This window comes from Varanus komodoensis, unplaced genomic scaffold (assembly GCF_004798865.1).
Source record: "Varanus komodoensis strain SLA01 unplaced genomic scaffold, ASM479886v1 scaffold1, whole genome shotgun sequence".
Lineage (NCBI taxonomy): Eukaryota > Metazoa > Chordata > Lepidosauria > Squamata > Varanidae > Varanus > Varanus komodoensis.
Window position 1 is genome coordinate 95,770,352 of NW_025335268.1, and position 19,605 is coordinate 95,789,956.

A 19,605-nucleotide genomic window follows, 5' to 3' on the forward strand; every position below is an offset into this window, starting at 1 on the left:
TTAGCTTATGGCTGTGTCAATACACTGCAAAGGGCAGGATTTCCTAAGCAAAATAGATCCCTCTTAGCTGCATTTTTCTCTTTCCTTGTTGCGCCAAGCTTAGCTTTCAGGCCTTCTAGAGTACTGCTTTCAGCATTCTGCTTCCAAAGAAGCGCAGAGTAGTGCAATCAACCTCTGATTTGTCCCCATGGTACCTGCTTGTGCTGTTTCCTCTTCACATGACACAGTCACGGTCTGTGTGACCTCACCTCCAGCGCTTCCACATACTCTCTGAGAGTTAAGAAGGGGAACTGGGAAATCCATCTTTCAAATTTCAACACACCTGGGCACTCACTAAAGCTAGCCTTAGGAAAACCACTATTTTCCCAGTCTGTTCCTATCCATATGTGCAGAATGGAGATATTAATAGTGACAATTTTATTTCTATACTGCCCAATAGCCAAAGCTCTCAGAGAGATTTACAAAAACTCATACAATATAATGCAGTATAAAATACAAACATTAAAAAAAATAAAACTTTATTACAGAAATTTAAAACCAAATTTTAAAACTGAATTCCAACAACTTAAATAACAAGGAACAAATAACAATGTTCATACCAATAGAACTGTTAAAAATATGAATGTTGTTCTACTTTATAGGACTGTGATAAGAATTCAGTAGCTGAAGTCCTTTGGTTCATCAACAACAGTTAATAGAATAAAATGCAATAAAAAAACATACCAATACATTTTTAAAACCACATTTTAACAAACCACTAAAACCACTCCATACTGTTGCTAAAATCAGACAAACAAACAGTGATACTTCCCATCCCCATGTGCTATTTGGAATTGGAAAATGACTTGGCAAAAATGAATCCAGCATCAAAAAGATAGTAAAATTGGTGCCAGGTGGGCCTCCGTGGCAAGATCATGCATAGTTTGGGAGTGACCACAGAGTCCTTGTTACCGCCAGCAAAGCCTCCTTTGAAAATGGCATTCAGAGGAAAGCCTCAGGTGTTGAGCAGAGTACATGGGTACTTTGCAGTCGGAAGAGGCATTGGGTCAGGTACTGCGACTCCGAGTTATAGGAGTGTAGGGCTTTATGGGAGTACTGCAAGCAATAGTTTGGATTTGCATTCTGTAAACCAGGGGGTTGAAACACTTCCAGCCCAAGGGCCAATTTCTACTGCAGAGACATGGGATTTCATTCTGGGGTGTGGCCCAAGGTAAAACAGGTGGGGGCCAAATACCAGACATACCTTCCTATTTCAGCTTGAAGATCTTATTACTAATGCCTTGGAAGAGGTACTTCAGCCTGTCAAAATGAAGGGTGGGACCATGCAGAAGTCCGGAAGCTACCAAACAGTTGATTGCCATGGTAAATGGGATATGGCCAGGGGACGGGACATAGCAATTTTAGGAGCCCTAGAGGGCCTGAGTGGGACCTCAAGCTAGTCTCTGGTAGGCCACTGACATTAAGAGATGCCTAGGATATTTCAAGGTACCCTTGGTCCGATCCATCAACTGAGCTTAAATTTGTGAAAAATTGTGTATATAAGTCACTTCATTTATTATTATGTTTCTCCTGCTTTTAACCAAGTCATCCTAGTGGCTTGCATTAAAAGATTTACATATGCTAACAACAAAATACATGAACAATGGCATGAGATACGGGTTGAGACACTAAATTAAGACTACGTGTTAAGTAAAAAAAAAAGTGTGTGTGTGTGTGTGGGGGGGGGAGTAAAAGGATATTCTGTGGTCCAAGGCTCTTGTCCTGATCCAGGACATCACAGTCCTTGTGGAAAGGAGTATACGTGGCAGGAGGTGCTTTTCTGTCATGCTGGAGTGCAACTTGGAGATGCTGTACAGTACTTTAATTTTAAACTGCGGCCTCAAACCTGTAAAAAAAATCATATATTTTAGCACAGAGCAGTATGAGAATGGAACCAATTTCCTAAGGAGGTTGTGGCTCTCCCACACTAGAAGTTTTCAAGATGCAACTGGACAGCCATCTGAGAGGGATGGCTTAACTGGGAGTCCTGCACTGAGTTGGACCTGATGGCCCTCTGGCCCCTTCCAACTCTCCTGTTCATCGATTCTAAGACGCGCTAAGAGCAAAATCCTATGAATGCTTAGATAGAAAAGTCCTGCAACTCCCAGCATTCTTCTGCTACCCATGCCAAATATGAGTGAGATTGTACAACAACAACAACAACAACAACAACAACACCATAATAATATGTCTGGAATTAGACTGTGGCTATCTTTGGAACACACTGCATAGTTCTACTTGTCCTATCTCAAAAAGGTAAGTATAGAACTGAAAAACGTACAGACGAGGGCAACCCAAGTGATTAAGGGCTGGATCACCTTCCATGTGAAGCATATACTATGTTCAACTGTTAAGTTTAGGGGAAAATGACTAAAGGAGGAGGAAATATAAGATGAGCCCCGCTGGATTAGACCAAAGGCCTGTCCAGTGTTCTGTCCCCACAGCCGCCAGACAGACACATTCAGACAACCCATGAGTGGGCCATGAATTCTAACTTTCTGGTTGAGCTCCAACAGCAACTGCTCCTGGGAGAGCTTGTGCCTGTGGTGCTGGAGGTAATGTGCACATAGCCGTCACTTCGGGTAGCCTTACCAGCTGTGGATTTCAAAGCCATCCTTGTTGGTGGCCATCACCACATTTGGGCTAGCAAATTCCACAATTTAAGTATATATGACATTTATTTTCTGCCAAGGCTGTCTGGGCAGTTAACAGAAGTTTAAAATAAAACAACATACACACACACACACATACGATAAAATTAACTTAAAGCAAACAAAATCACAATAGCAATTGCAACTGAATCAGCACAGAAACATAGCAGTATAGAATAAAATGCAATATTAAAAATGAAGTTAAAATGTTAAACTATTAAAATGCTGGGAGAATAAAAAGGTCTTCACCTGACACTGAAAATAATATAGAGTCAGTGTCAGGCATACTTATTTGGGGAGCTCATCAGCTCATCACCTCCCTTCATTTGGAGAAGGACACTTGAAGATTACCTCAGGGTGCAGGTAAGTACATATGGGACTTTGATTTACCTTTAAAGATTCCCTTCTGATAGCTATCAAGGTGAACCATGGTGTGTGTGTGTGTGTGTGGCTGGGTGACTGGGAGAAAATTTGGGCCTCTTCTGGGTAATATCCATGGTTGGTATCTGCCGATCCTTGGCATTAGGTCATCCCCTGAAGAGTGAGGCTCCACATCCTTGCAATTGTGCAAATGTGGCTGAATTTGTTTTGCATTGATTTAAGGCTGGACATCCACATGCAGCTGCTCCAATGTGCCACTGAGGCGGTTTGAGGTGATTGCTCATTTTTGTTAAAACAGGGATCGCAAAAGCCAGCTTTTCTTCCAAAGAAAAAAGTGATATGGCAAGCCCAGAGTAACCTGTGATCACAGCTGGGGGAGGGGGAATGACCATTGTTCCCTCAAAATTTCCTGGGGTACTACCAGGAGGAGAAAGAGGAGAGGGACCAATTGTAGCTTATGGCCAGGGTGGGTTATCATGATGTACCAACACAGCCACTGAGTGCAGAGACAGAGAGATGCGCAGATATTCAGGAAAGCAGCACTGGTCATGTTTTAAAAATATTCAGTAACACCACAAGTGGGCATCCAGAAGGCACAGCAGAACGCTTTGACAAGAGTCTTAAACAACTTTTGAGAGACTGCTGCGGGTATAGAATCAAAAGAACATTTACCGTTTATTCAGACTTTCAGGAAATACGAGAAGTTACTGCAATATGCCTTTCTAACAGGGGTCCTCAAACTTTTCCACCAGGGGGCCAGCTGAAAGCTGCCAGTGCTGGGCGTGGGCCTGAAAGGTGGTGCCTGCGGGGTGCGTGGGCCGGCGTGGGGGCAGGGGTGGTGTATGCAGGCATGCGCGCTGAGCCGGGTGCAGGATGCGCGGCAGGTGTGCGCAGCGAGAGGAGGCAAGGTGTGGGCGGGCACGCGCCGCGAGGCGGGAGCACGAGGCAGCGGCTCGCCTACTTGGAGACCGTTTTCTCTGAGCAAGCAAACCGCTGCCTCCCCTCACGCGGGCTGAGGTGGGTGGCGGTGGATGTGGGTGTGGGCGCGAGGGGGGCGGGCCAGATAAATGGGCATGGCGGGCCAGGTCTGGACCCCGGGCCGTAGTCTGAGGACCCATGCTGTATGACCTATCAGTTACATGCACAGTTTGGGGGAGCGTGTGTGTGGGGGGAATCAGGTGGGGAATCACTACAAAGAATTCTACAGGCAAGTTAGAATAAAACAAAAGGGACACAATACAATACAAAAGGAACCTCTGGGACAGGTAAACCATTAGCATGTGTACGTAAGAGTGCACCTGTAAGGGACAGGCCTCTTGGTATTTCTAAGGCATATGTGGGAAGCAAGACTTGTAACAAGTAACAAGATCAGGAATCCCATCCATAATATCTAATGACAATGGAACCTTCTGCCGAATTTCGGGTGCTCTACAAACCTGCTGCTTGCTTTGTCTGAAGAAAAATGCACCTCCCTGATTGAGTTTATGGACAATGGCATTCTAAACTTGAGAATCAAGTTTAACAACCATTTCTTGTCTACAGTGATGGCACTTGCCCATGCACATGCCCTAACTCTTCTTGAAAACATGCAAACTTTAACCAACACATCCTTCAAACAGCCAGCCCTTGTACATTTATGTTCATGAAAGAATTCATAGGAGAAGGTGCTTTGCTCTTTTTGCCTTACATATTGGCGTATGTTCTAGGCCTGACAAATTAGGCATAAAACAATACAAATTAGACTGCTGCAAGCAAACGTTGGCACCATCAAACAAGCTTTACGCTTTTATCTCCCTGCCCTATCCCATAATATGCATGGGCTAGGTGTGGGGAAAGGACCTTGGCAAAACCAGGCTGTCCTGTCTCTGCCAACTCTGGATTTGGTGCAATACACACCCTTCAGCTTCCAGGGTTCTTTTTTCTGAACTTGGGCCTTGATTAGGGTATATCATCAATATTTGGCAATATTACTGAGGGAAACTGATTTCTTCTTAACCAAAGTTAAAATAGTAGCCTCTGAAATAGGAACTGCTACAGATTTGGCAATTTGATCATGTGGTTCATTTTATCGACATTTTTAAGCAATTGAACCACACAATTAACCACATCTACAGGCACAGATGACTACGAGACAATTAATGCATTTACAGAAAGACCCCTCTAAACCTGAACTTCATATGGAATGACAAGACTCCTTCCATGCTTAAGAGTTTCCCCCGCTCATATCTAAAATTCAGCCTTGACATTACAATGACAAGTTGCAGTGTTAGGGTTCAAAACACGGATTTTAACCCTTGCTCAGAAACAAAGTGAGACAGAGTCTGTCTGGACAGAGAGGAAAGTTTGTCTTCTTGTAACTTTTTTTCTTTTCCTCATAGCTGGTACAACATGATGCATGCTCCACCACATTGCTGTGTTGGAAGGCTTGCCTACCTTATGCTCCTAGCCCCTGGTTAAGCGAATTTAAAGGGTCTTTTGTTTTTTAAAAAACCATCTCTCTACACAGATGGTCTCTATGACCATTAAATGCAATGTAAGCTTTGAACACTGTAAATTCTCCCTCTTTCTTCAAGAATCCCCTTGCCTCTATTCAGAAGTCCTGAAGCCTTCTCCATGACCCTTTTGCACAAACTTTTTGTGTTTGTGACACCAGATATTTATTTATTTATTTAGTGTTAGTCTAGGTTGGCCTCTGCCCCAGGAGATGGATTCACCCTGTCCTGGATGAATCCTCTTGTCCTGTGGCTGAGAGCAGAGCTAATCCAACTCCTAAAGGCACTTTCACTTTGCACATGCCCAGAAACAGTGTGTGTGTGCTGCTTTGTTAGCACTCACACAGTGGTGATACGTTTTTGCTAGAGCACCTTCCTTTGTTTTCAGTCCCATGGTCTGACCATAGAACTAAGAACTCTATAGAGTTAACAACTGGCAGCTTTCTTTAGGTCTGGGTTGACTATTTCCTATCTCCAGAGAAAACCTGCAGTAAAATTTCTCTCAAATCAACAGGTGCTCTAGCAATCAAGTGGAGCCCCCATCTCAACTTGGTCACAATGTAGATTCTTCCAAACATGTGATCCATGGAACTGCCCCCCCCCCTTTTCTGCACTCCAGCCAAATCCCCCAGAGTTTTGCCCCAACACAACACCTGCTGCAGGGCCTGCCAGCCCTCTGACCACCGCGTGCTCCCCTGGGGATGATGCAAAGGATTCACTGCTGCACTGCCCTTCTCCAGTGGGTCACCATGCCAAGCAATCTTGGGGAGCAACACCCTTCAAAAGGCTTGGGATCCCCTGCTGAGGCTTTAACACAAGCTGCCAACAAGAACAAGTCCCAACCCTACATTCACACAACACCCAGAAAGGGAAGGACCCCATCCCAGTCCCAGCCCCAACCCAATGTTGTCCGGGCAGCAATCATTCTTACTGCCTTTCAATCTTACTCTTTTCATGCACAAATGGAGAAGAAAGTTATGGAGAATCCATGCAGGGGAGATAACTAAGATTGCAGAGAATGACAGGTAGGAAAAAAAGGGGTGAGTGACAGCAAGTAGAGGCAGCACTAAAGCTGGTTCCTAGCTCCTTATACATATGAAAGTTTGAAACAGAGTTCAATCAGTAAATTTATTAATGAACTCACAAATAAACTTTGGCTCACCTCATATCTCCTGTATCTCCATGATTAGGGGATCAAACTCAATCACTTTCTCCAATGAAAATGGTGGCTTTTGTTCCACGCTCTGTCATGCATGAGGTGCTCAGATGACAGTTAGAGAAGATACAGAGTGCTGTATATGGGAGAAAGAGAAGGGGGGGGGGTGAAGGGCTAGCAGTCAGTTTCATGGAGATCTGTTGTAATGGAGAGAAACTACAGGATCAACAGTTAAACTGTAAAAAAATATCCTTCCCTGTGATTTATGAGTTAACATGCATTAGTTCCACAAAAATATCTAAGTTGTGCACCATGACATTAAATGCAGCTATTTTTACATAAAGTATTTTTCTCCTGGATAGTCCTCCATTGTTTCTACCTAAGCATGCTTAGAAACACTCCTTGGTTAACAAGTTAATAATAAAGGGTGCGTGTATCAATTTGGGGATGGGGTATGACTAGTATTTAAAAAACACAAGATATTTCACCACAGTTGGGAAGACTGTGACAGGGTAACCTGTGCGCTTTCCAGGGACCAAATCCTTAGGGGCAACTTCCAGGTCCCTGCTCTTCCTTCCTAGGATTACCTTTGAACTGGACCTGGTCTAGACAGCACTTCAAATGCCAGTTTCCAGTAGAGGATTGTCCTTTGTAAAGTAGGACCCAGGACCACCCTACAAACGGATATAAAGCTGATTTAAGCCTTGTGTTGCAAACCCCTTTGGGAGAGATGTCCTACCAAAATCAACTACCTGCCAAAACAAGGGCACACACCCCATATAAATTATCCTCCTTGTTACAGCCTTCTCTTTTTAGAACAAAAACAGCAGGTGACACAGAGCTGTGTTTGGGGTCCTTGGGCTCTTTCCCTACCCCTCGCAAGATTTTCCCTGCTTTGGTGTGACAAGATAGATTAAGCACTATTAATGGGGCATTTCCAGGAGAAGCAGTATCACCCACAGCTAGGATGTCAAGAGTATAACACCAGTGTTTTGCAAACTCTTCAGGGTCGGTAGTTCAGCCACTGCTGTGGCAAGAGCACCAAGTGTCATGTGGTAAAGGTTTCTTACACTTACTGGTAAATAAACATATCTAAAGTTACAGCCTCCCTTGCTCTGATGTTTTCCCGAGCAACCCTCCCCTCTAGGTTTGATGATATACACATACCTGAGCACTGTCACCTTGATGCAGCAAGCTCTGTGCAGCGTCTTCAGTTGCTGTAAATATGGATGACTCTGCAAGATGGATTTAAATCGATTCAAGACTTAAAAGTGTTGCTAAATGAATCACAGACGGCAATGAAATGGGTGTAAAGGTGGCACTAACACGGTCATTTCACTTGCGCTCATGATCTGTCCTTGCTTCAGGATTCAGAAGAGGGCCAGTTTGTTTGGCATTGTCAACATGTTGATGCAATTAGTTTAGTTCCCCATGTTTCCCATGTGCTTGCGTATATTGCATACCTGCTTTTTGTAACATCTTGGTTGAGGAAGAGAGCTGGAGTTCTCTAAATGTGCTCATTTTTGTGACCTCGACTTGGCTTAATAAGGATAGTACCCTGACATATATTCTAGCTTTTTGCTTATGTCCAGCAGAGCTATCTTTGCTTTTTAGAATAGCATGGTATTTCCAGTTCTGTACAGCCTCTCTTATCGACATGATCCAACACAGAACAGGGTAGAGAAATCAGAAAACACTGGGGAAAGCAAGGCTGCTCTGCCATGTCGGGCAGCCGGTCCTTACCTGGGAATCATTGGTCTTGTGCTCTCCTACAGATAATCAAAGAGCATAAACAAGGCCTGTGCCCATGGATGGCTGCCACTGCTGCCTCTAGGCCAGATTCGTGCTATGGGTATAAACAGCAAAGTCATTCCCATGGAACCTGCCCTGGAAAGCGGAGTGAGAGAGGCCTCTGAGCCTGAGAGAAAAGGGATGTTAATTGGGTCCCACAGTCTTGCCTGGGGCAAGATGGAGCCACCCAGCTGTGGCAAAGGTGCTCTTGTCACTTAAATGCTGCATTAATGTGGGTTCGTTCGCCCTTAGAGACGGGGGCAGGGAGGGCTTTGCCTGTGCTTTGAGCTCTGAGAGGGTTGTTTTCACTCTCCAAGTCCCACTGCTAGCCCAAGTGCCTTCCCTTGCCACGGTCACACCTTCTGGCTTTTTATGGGAGAGCTATCTGGGAGGGGGAGGGGGGACGTGTGTGCCATAACGATGGAACGCCACAATGGCTGCCCATCTCCCTGAGAGGTTCAACCTGGGGATTTGTCTCTGCATGAGCTGTCCCCAAATGTCTACCCTTTTGTCCTTGAGAAATGGAAGGGTACGTCTTCGCCTGGAAAGTTGCATCAAGCCAGACCAAACTTCTTAAATCAGGGTCATGGAAAGGAAATAATTCTTTTAAATTTGAGCAATGAGCAAATGCAATTAAAAATGTTCTGTACAAATCAGGAAACAGTCCTGTGGCACTATTAAAATAAATTATTCATGGCATGTTTCGTGAGTGGACCTGTGGTCATACAGCATGAATTCTCTTCCCCTCTGTCACCTGTACACCTCCCTAATCTGTAAGGCTGAGGGGAAATTCAACCCCCATTAATATCTGTTTTGCCAGTGGACGTACATTGTTGGATGCAACCCATAGCAAGGGATAACTCACTAAACACAAGGCTTTTTTACTGGGAGCATTTGGAGTATTTGACACTTTTTAAGGAGGTGGAATTTTTAAATGGTTTTAAGTGATACTGCGTTTAACACAAACTGATCAAAATTCCCTTCCCTGTAAATGTATCCCCCCTTTAGGAGGAAACAAGGGCAACACTTTGAGTTTGATAGTTTTGGGTAAAGAGGAAGAGTTGGAACAAATTTGTAGTATCTTTTCTAGCAAATTTCTAGCATTTCTAAGCATTTCCAAGCATTAGCATTTCTAAGGTGCATGTGGGAAGCAAAACTTGCAACATGGAAGAGAAGATTAGATGAAGTGTTGCACCTTAAGTCTAAAGCTGCTCCTACAGTGGCCAGGCTTTTAGCAGCCATATTATAGCAGAACCTTTGCTCATTTTGTCCTGACAGTGGATGCAATCAAGCAATGCCCTTTACTGGAGTGGGGTGATTCCCTCCTGTCCCTTACCTCTTGCTCTCCTTCCTGCTTTTCTTCTTAACTAGCATGTATACATCAAAACAGTAATCTGCCTAATTGAGGGGAGGGACATTCTAATTTCAAGGGTATTTTGGTATTAGCAGAAGTGGCAGGTCTGAGGGGCCCTTGCAGCGCTGTTGTCAAGTGTCGGCAAGGCTGGGTACCTGCTGAGTGCCCATATGCTAGCAGAAACCCACTGAGAAGAAGACTCCCCTGGATTTGCTTGTCCATTTCACTGCTACTGTCTGCTTGTTCTCCTGTTTCTTGCTCTGGCCCAGAAAACTGTGGTGGTGAGAAGGAAGGGCAGCAGGTCCTGCACCTTCCTTCTTGCTCCTTGGTCCTCTGCTTGCCAAGCAGGTAAGTGGCAGCAGTGGTTCAAAAAAGGGGAAGAGCAAGAGCAGCTGGTAACAGTGGCATGGTAAGGTAGATTCACTGAGGGAGAGAGCCTTGGAGGGTTTATTAGCTAAAACCACCTCCTAATTGGGAGGTGGCAAAGTGCTTTCTGCTGGACTTTCTACTATGTCTGTTTCTCCTCCCCCAGTGGGCTATGAACTACCTGCCATTTTAATTACCCAGAATGCCCCTGTTGTAGACTCACTCCAGAGCACAAGTTTAAATGGCAGGTACCTCATGGATCCAGGGCTAACATCAAAAGGAAGGTTCTGCCAGAGGGCTGAAGTCAGCCCTGCTTACCATGAAAATAATTGTAATCAAATCAAATCAAATTACAACACAACATGACAAAACATAACAAAACATCACCTGGCACATAATGGGTTTGTTCAAAAGGCCATCATTTATCCTGACTGCAGATGGACGACTAGCACAAGTTACAACTAAGGTGTGTATGAATGCTGTCAGAGGAAAGTTTGAGAAAGAATAACCTCTGTTATGCTAAAAGAAAATGAAAGTAACAGATTGACTAGAAATAAGCTGGCTTTGGATAAATAGAATCTAAAAACAAGAATAAGGCATTTGATCGCTGAGATGCCCTCGTGGACCATATCTCAAAGACAATAGAACCTTAAAACATGTGGTTTGGTTTTGCTGCTGGAGCTCAGCTTTCATGGTGTCTTGAGATATGACACCATAAGATATGAGTGCCACCTAGTGGACAGAAGCTGAATCCAAAACCATAGTGTCTCGCACGCTAGATATGGTGAAAAGCCTCTGCTACCAACAGACCAGATCATTTTCCTGTGTGTGTTGCTGGTGTTGTTTATATGACTCAAACATTTCCTGGAAAGATCTCTTGAAAGCAGTTCTTGGAAAGAGCTGAAGAGACTGGTCTGATTTTCTAGGAACCATCTTTCCATCTCTAGCAATTTGCATGCATGAAGGTTTTAACTGAGCTCAGGTGGGAGAGCAAAACAGAGTGGGGAGCGATTTCTCGTTGCTCATTTATATCCCAGGGAATCACAGTCCAGTGGTAAGGAACTACAGTGTTTTCCTTTTCTTGCAAGCAGAGGTGAGCACATTTCCCTGCACGCCTGTCTCTGTGTTTACAAATCTTCTAGAGAGTGTGATGCAACAGCCATTTTTTCTTCCCTTCAAATGTTTATACAAACAGTCTTATTTTTTCTGGTTGGGTTAAATGAGCAAAATTCAAAGTCTATTATCACAATGAAGCAATAATATGAATTCTTAGGATTTGCTTAGTCCAACTGGTCAAACTACTTAATATGAAGTGTTCCATGAAAAACAACCCTGGAAGGAGGGACTTGAAACAACTCCTGATGAAAGTGAAAGACGAAGTACAAAAGAAGGACTGAAACGGAATATTACAAAAAACTACGATTATAGAGGAATTACACAGCTTTACTGCCAACAATGAAGAAACTGAAACTGTGAAAGATTTTGCAAACTTTGGCTTGGTGATCAATTCAAAGAGAGACAGCAAAGAAATTTGAAGAAGACTGAGATTTGGAAGGGCAGCAATGAAAGAACTAGAAAAGATCATGAAGCGTAAGGATGATTCAGTGGAGATCAAGGCCAAGATCATTCACACCATTGTATTCCTGATCATTATGTATGGGTGTAAAAGAAGGACGGTGAAGAAAGCTAACAGGAAGAAACTTGTGGCATTCAGAAGGAGGAGAGCTTTGCAAATACTCTGGACTGACAGAAAGACAAACAAGTGGGTCCTAAATCAAATCAAGCCAGAACTTTCTCTAGCAGCAAAAATCACAAAACTGGGGCTGTCATATTTCAGGCATGTCAAGAGAAGGTATGATTCCCTGCAGAAGACAATCATGCTAGGGAAAGTTGAAGGCAGAAGAAGAAAAGGAAGACCAAATAAGAGATGAATTGACTCCATAAAGGAAGCCACAGCCTTGAATTGAAAACAGCTAAGCTGGGATGCCATGGATAGGACACTTTGGAGGGCTTTCATTCATAGGGTTGTCATGAGTTGGAGATGACCTGACAGTGCTAAGCAGCACATAACGCCTCCCTCCATATACACCTGCCTGGTCCTTACATTCTTACATGAAGGTCCTTCTCCAAGACACCTCCTTGAAGGAACTCAGGAGGGCTGTTACAAGGAGTGGCACCCTGTTTATGCTCTCCAGAGAGGTTTGTCTGAAGTTGCCTCTTTATTCCTTCCAACAACAGACCAAAAACTTTTTATCTAACCACTATTTTAATTGTTGATTTAATCCCATTTTAATAAAATGCTGTAAATTGTTTTTATATTTTTAAAATTGTAAACCATCTCAAGATTTTATATGAAAATAATTAAGTTTTGCCAAAGTGGGATTAGAGATGGGGATTTCCAAGGTACATTCAACAGCATTAAAAACAAAATTTAATCTGAAACATTTTTTCTTTCAGGTTAAGGAGTTTGCAGAAGTTGTGGCTCACATTTTATTTGGCGATGGAGGAGAACAAGGCAACAAGTCCCTTTAGCTGAGGCTGCATGTGTGTATATAGAGTGTGGGAAGAGAAAAAGAAAAAAATGGAAGCCCCGGCTCTTGTCACTCATGGCTCAGGCTGACAGGGGCTATGCTGGTGGCAAAAAGGCACTGATTGCTGATTTGAGGAAACAAAATAGCTGTTGTAATTATGGGCTTTGATAAGATAAGGTCTTGTGTGTTTTGGGAGGGGGACACTCCTGAGCAACCACTAGCCATTTACACTGAATTAGCAGCTGTCACTCATTTTGAACACAGGCAGTGGGGCTGGTTGGAGGTTTCTTTACTGGATAATTTATCTGCAAAACAGAGGGGCTATGGGGCATTTAGACTGCAACCAGATTTCCTCTTCCTTACCTCCCCTCCTTCTGACCAATCTGTGTTTGTGTTTCATGTACAAGCATGAAGGACCTGGCGCCTGATCTGGGATGGGTAAGCAGATGGACCTTGCTCTGTCTCTCTCTGGGAACACCAGCATGTCCTTTCTTGATTTTTCACCAGCTCTTGCACACCCATGCTGCTGGCTTCACTTCAGTGATACTACCTGTATGTCCTGAAAAGCAAGCCATTTTTTAAAATGTGTGAAATGCTGCTTTCCTCCTCTTCTTGCCCTACTTGAGATTTCTTAAATGCTGAGAACTTCCTTGGCCCTGTGTTCAAAAGCCAAAAGCAGAGGAACACCTGTTTTCCCACCTAGCTGAACCAAGAAGGAAATCTGTCCAGGTAAGGAGCAGCTGGCATGTGCCAGCTATTGGGAACTGCAGAATACCTTTGGTGTTGTGCAGTCTAACTGCATGAACTTACTCCTAGGTAAGCACGGACAAACTGCAGCCAAAGTAGAAATTGGAAGGAAGGAAGGAAGGAAGGAAGGAAGGAAGGAAGGAAGGAAGGAAAGTGCACTCCATGCTAGAATCTGAAGAAATCAAATATCTTGCATAGGTTCCCTTTAATTTTTTTTTACCCTGGTTTCAATACTTATTGCTATCTTAAATCACTGCTAGATATATTTTGGTGGGTGTTTTATTTTCCTTTTCCTAGCATTGAAATTGTTACTCTCTGCTCATAAAGGTGTTTGTATCAAGGACTAGAGAAAAGTTTGTTATCTGATTTGAGCCTCCAAAGTTAGTTGTTTAGAGGGCTACTCTGGAGTTGCACAAAACAGTTGCAAATACAGGTGCCCAGATGATTGCTGGTAATCTTTCTGCCTTTCCCATCAAATTTCAGCCCACCTCATTTCAGCAGGTGAATGATCTTTGCATACTATGCTGCTGCTTATGATTTCTCTTCCTCCATCCCTCCACTCATTTTTGAGGCTGAGGCAAGTAGCTTGCTACACAAAGCCTTCACTCACTTGCAAGACTGGATTAGAAACACTCTTTTAAAAGTACAAACCAGGTTTTGGCAGTAGTTCTGTGAGAAGCATCCCTGTCATTAGGCAGAGTAAGGCGGCAGCTTCAGATGGTTCTATTTTATGGCCAGGATGGCCTGCACAAACCATTTATTGTTAGATTTCCTGCCTCGGTTGACAAAATTACTTGCATGGCCTTGGATTCTGTGCACCTTGACAGGGCAAGAGTGGAATTTGCTGTTCTGTTGCAGGCAGCAAAGCAACTTCTAGGGTCAGTCCTGAAGCTTATACTCACTTACCTGAACTAAATCCATTTGATCTCGATGGAATATACTTCTGAACAGACATGTATGCTGTTACTCTTTTGGACAACAGAAGAAGGGAAACATGTTTTTTTTAATTGTGCAGTTGCCTCTTCTCCATGTAGTGAGTAAACCATGGCCTATAACTGATTATTCCTTGTATGCCCTGAGGTTGAGTGTAGAAATCATCCACAAAGAAGGAAATCAATCTAGAGTTTAAGCTGTTTGAACTTGCTTTGGTTCACAGAACTGACACCAGCCAAAAAAGGAATTGAGATATGCCAAACTTTGCTTAGCTTACCCCAGATGCCACCTGGGTCTGAGCTCCCATGTGCTAATTCATTTGTGAGTGCAGCTGAAGGTGCTGCTTAACACCTTTCAAGCCATTCAGCACCCGAAGAACCAGCATCTCCCGCGTGAACCCACCCTCTCTTTAAGATCAGCTGCTGCAGACCTGTTGCCTTCACAGACATGGCTGGAGGTAGTCCACAAGAGGGTTTTCTTGGTGGTGGCACCCGGGGAGTGGAGCTCCCTGCCCCTGAGGGCAAATGCACTGGCTGGAAGGGGCTGGGAGTTGTGGGCCAGTGCGCCTGGAAAGCACCAGTTTAGGGAAGGCGGAGTCAGGCTACCTTCCTTTTACTTGTTCTTCCAAAAGGGGAAGGCAGGTCCTCCAACAAGCTTGTACTTCTGATGTTGCTTAATTTCAATTTTCACTGTTAGTTTGGTCTTTTTTGTTTGGATGGTTGGTTTTACTGCTGTTTTAGCCTACGCATATGATAATGAATAGTCGCTGTTCTTATATTTTGTAAGCTACTTTGAACACTTCCTAATATGAGGAGAAAAATAGGGTATGACTTCTTTAAATAAAGTAGTAATGTACCATTTTTATGCTAGATGCATCAGTGCCCATTTCTTTGTACTAGTATATTTTGTTTAATCTACTACAGCAATGAGATAACATTAATTACAAATACAATACTATATACAACATTATTTATTTCTTTATAGAGGGTGAATCCAGATTTAGACCCATGAAATGGGGCTGGCAGAAGTGGACCTCCCCACCTGGCAACTCCTCCACCCTCCTGAACATGCTGGGGACAATGAGGAAAAAGGCGGTGGGGAGTGGGTGAAATTTCTGAAAATTGGGCAGAGGCAGTTTCTGTGAGAGGAGCATCTCTGTTCCCCAAACAAAGATTCCGATCCAACTCAGTATTTATATACTGTGGTACCTTGGCTCATGAACTGATCCAGGACTCTGGTTGTGACCCAAATTGGTCGTGAGCCAAGTTAAATTTCCCCATAAGGTTCAATGTAAATAAGGTTAATCCGTTCTGTAACCATTTTTTTAATCAGAAAAATGTGAAGCAAAGTGACAACAAAAAAATTGTGGCCATCTCTCCCCCCACCACCCCCAGCAGGTCCGAGATCGTGCCTGTCATCCCTGCAACTGCCTGTCATCCCTGCAGGCACCTGTCTTCCCGGCGCACTGGGGGGTTGGGGGGGAGAAACAGGCGTGATCGCAGGCGCACTGGGGGAGGGAGAGATGGGCGCAAATGGTGCGCTGGGGGTGAGGAGATGGCCTCGATCGTAGTTGCTTTCGTGCAGGGAAGGTGTGCCTGATCAGAGGCGTGCTCCTGCAGGAAGACCGGCAGAATCTCGAACATCTCCCCCACAGCTCTGCTGTGCTGCTCCCGTCTTTCCTGCAGCCACGCGCCTCTGATCATGGACACCTTCCCTGCATGAAAGCAACTGTGATCATGGCCATCTCCCCACTGCGGGGGTGTGGGGGAGATGGCTACGATCTTAGTCGCCACCCAAAGTGGTGTTCGTGACCCAGGTAAAAATGTTTCAGTAATTTTTGTTCGCGACCCGATTTGTTCGTGAGCCAAGGCGTTCGTCAGCAGAGGTACCACTGTACTGTCCCCAAACCAGAGTTCTCTATGCAGTTTTCCAATAATAATAAAATGAAGGTAAACAAACTTATAAGATAAAAATGTGTTAAATTAACTGGCATAAAACCAGAGTGTAGACAAGAGCAATAAGGAGCTTTTGTGCCAGGGTTTACACAGCAGGAGGATGATATTTAGGACTGAAAAGCCCCGGAAGGGGGGAAAAGTGTTTTCACCTGGTGTGATCACACAGATTACAGTGTAGGCACCAGATATGCCTTTCTTGGGGAGACATTCCACTGCTGAGTGGCTGGAAAGGCCCTCCCCATGAAAATACACATGCACCACATTAAAACAAGAAGGCTGCATCTTAAGACAACAAAATTCTAATTCAGTTAAAAGCTCTTGGGAATATCAAGAGATTCAGCTGTTGTCTAAAAGGTGGTTAAGGAGGATACCAAGCAAACCTCCTTGGACTGATCACACAATAATCTTTCTTGCTGGTCTGTATAAAAAACAGTCCCAACAAAGGTAGCGGTAGGAGCTTTGTAGCCACAGTTGGCTGCTCCATTGTATCATAAGGACCTTCCTGCAACTCATGAAACCAACTCACAAATGAAGCGCTCCCTGAAGAAGCTACTCTAACGTCACTGTTTCATTTTCAGTTTATATTGTTGCTTTAATTCCCTGGTGTATCCTCCTCTGGAGAGACAGTTGCTTGAAAACCTATCTTGGTCTACATTGGAAACAGAAAGCTAGGAGGCTGAAATTGCATTGCAATTTAGTGTGTGTGTGTGTGTGTGTGTGTGTGTGTGTGTGTGTGTGTGTGTGTGTGTATTACTTTACCCTCATAATATATGTTGAGAGTTGATTGGAAATGTATGATCAAATGTTTTGATGGGGATCCAAGTTGTCCCTAAATCTTAAAAAGCAACAAGCAAGGGATGGGTCTGGTGGTCCTGCAGTTTCTCATAGGGGTTTCATTTTTCATTTTCCTTGAAAATGTCAGTGCATATCATTGAAGACAGAATACTGGGTTGAGTGCTCTGAACTCACTCAGCAGGAAATATTTCTTTACAATAACTTTGGGTTTTGACAAACTTTCCATTGATTTCTAGACACTTTCCAAATGATTTGCCTAGGGTTATATGGTTTCTGAGGTTTCTTTTCCTTAGCTGAAATCCATTTTTCAAAGGTTTTGGTTTTGAAAACAAAAGAGAATAATGAAAACTTAACTTTTAATGTCAAAAGCAATCAATACTGACATTAATCTGACTGGCCAGGGGGATACCCAGCAAAATTATTCAGATGATCCACTGTGGATACAAGGATATGCTGTTCACAAAATCTTACACTGCTAAAGAGAAAATAGCAAAGTCTTATTGCACCTTAATCTCATGCCACAGATTTACTGTGGTGTAAGCTTTTGCGAGCTGAAGCTTACGACATAGTAAGTGACAAGTCTTTTGGGTTGTGGCAGCAAAAACAGCAAATACAGTCCCCCCTCTGGAAGTTATCAAAGAGCTACATGGAAAATAAAAATTAGTTTAGAAAAATAGATTTGCATAACTTATTGCTGAATCTACATTTGATCTAGAATGTGTGTGTTTTGGGTTTTTTTCTAGTAGAAGGGAAAAGGCATTCCCATTTCCAGCAAACACAAAGTGGCATAGAAGACAGGCTCCTGTACTCCTATGCCCTCCCTTACCTTCCTCAGTTTCCAGTGGAATTAGTGGGGCTGCAGCTTTTGGCCTTATCAGTGTACAGAGCAGATAAAGTTACCACTCAAACAGAAGGTGTGTGGCTTCTGAACCCTCTTGGGGCTTTCCCCTCACCAGCTGACCTGCTCTGTCATGCGGGTTGGCTGCCGAGAGCAGCAGGCAAGGGCAGGGGATTATTTGGGGGCATTGCAGTGGGTTTGTGCATGTTTGTGCCACCAGGGTCCTTTCTCTCCTCCCCCCTACTCCCGGCCCCAGAATGGCTTAGCTTGCTTGGAAGTGGCAGGAGAGAGGAAGGGTAAGCAGATAATGAGACTTAGCAAAGATAATAGGCACTGTGCTTATTTATTTGTTTGGTGGTGTCTTTTCCCCCCTCCTGAAATACTCCTCCTTTACTCTAATCCCTTTAATGTCTCTCACTTGCTGTAGTTAGCTTGTGCAGTGCCTATCCCAATCCACACAATCAGATTTCTGTGACCCTGTGCCTAGTAAGGTGCCTTCCAGAAGTGCTGGACTGTAGCTCCCACTGGGGACAGGAATTTCAGTCCAAAACATCTGGAAGGCACCTGCCAGGAGAAGGCTGCAGTGGAACAGTGGGCCATAACTTAGCATACTACTTTATATAGCTATATGGTGGCTATCACTTTTGAGAGTGCCTGCATTCCATTTTGGATGGAGATTGCTCATCATTAGATCCTCTTTGTGGGCACATGAATGTCCCTAGCTGGAATACTTGGCTGTACCAGAAGAACAAATTTCAGTCGGAGAGCAGAACAAAGCAAGAACTGCTCCGGAAAGTCACATGGGGATGCAAAAGGTTCTTAAAGTCATCCTGGAAAAATGTTGCCCGAATTTATTATTCAACCTAACCTGTGAGCAGACTCTTGCATTCTTAGTAGAGTATCCCTGGAAGAAGCTGCCTGGCCTTTTGGATGTCAGAGTTCTGTATGCGCATGTGTTCTTGCATGTCCGTGTCCTTGTGCATGTGTATGTTCACAGGATGACCTCAAAAGTGAGCACCAGCTGCAGGCCAGGAGACCCTCACAAAATATGGCCATTGGGACTGATCCATAACATGTCTTTACCACTAGCAACCAGGCTGTCAACATGGAGCAGCCGATGACTTCTGCATCATGCCGAGGGGGCTGTGCTTTAGGCGCAAGAGGGTCAATTTTAAACACAACATGGGTGGTTTGCTGTGAGGTGGTCAACTTAAATGCTGGACTTGTGAGGTTCCTAAAATTCATCCTTGGAGAGGTGATGGTATCTCACCTTTGCTTGCAGATATGTACTAGCTACCTGTTTTTCCCCCGTGGATGTGATTCTTAGTACTTAGTTTAACTGTTAAAAGCCCTAAGACTGGAGTGAGGAACCTGAGGCCCTCTAGATGATGCTGGATTCCAGCACCCAACAGCCCCTGCAGCATGGTTAGTTGCTGATGATGGAGGCTGTAGTTCAATGACATCTGGAAAGCCCAGTGTTGCCTGAACCCTGCCCTAAACATTCTAGAACCAGTGAATCCAAAGAACTACCTGTTCCCATGTGGCTCTACCTGTGTATTAATGTTTGGAAGCATTC

The 19,605-nt window shown here is 44.0% G+C and overlaps 1 long non-coding RNA gene across 1 annotated transcript in view; it reads right to left on the reverse strand.

The window, feature by feature from the left end:
• Nucleotides 1-1,260: 1,260 nt before the first annotated feature.
• LOC123026903 overlaps nucleotides 1,261-19,605 on the reverse strand; it is a 91,820-nt gene continuing 73,475 nt past the window's right edge. Inside the window, exons 3-5 of the long non-coding RNA XR_006415410.1 lie at nucleotides 7,887-7,954; nucleotides 6,726-6,855; nucleotides 1,261-1,885 (exon numbers count right to left, since the gene is read on the reverse strand). This is a non-coding gene — a long non-coding RNA (uncharacterized LOC123026903). The remainder of the gene's footprint in view (nucleotides 1,886-6,725; nucleotides 6,856-7,886; nucleotides 7,955-19,605) is intronic.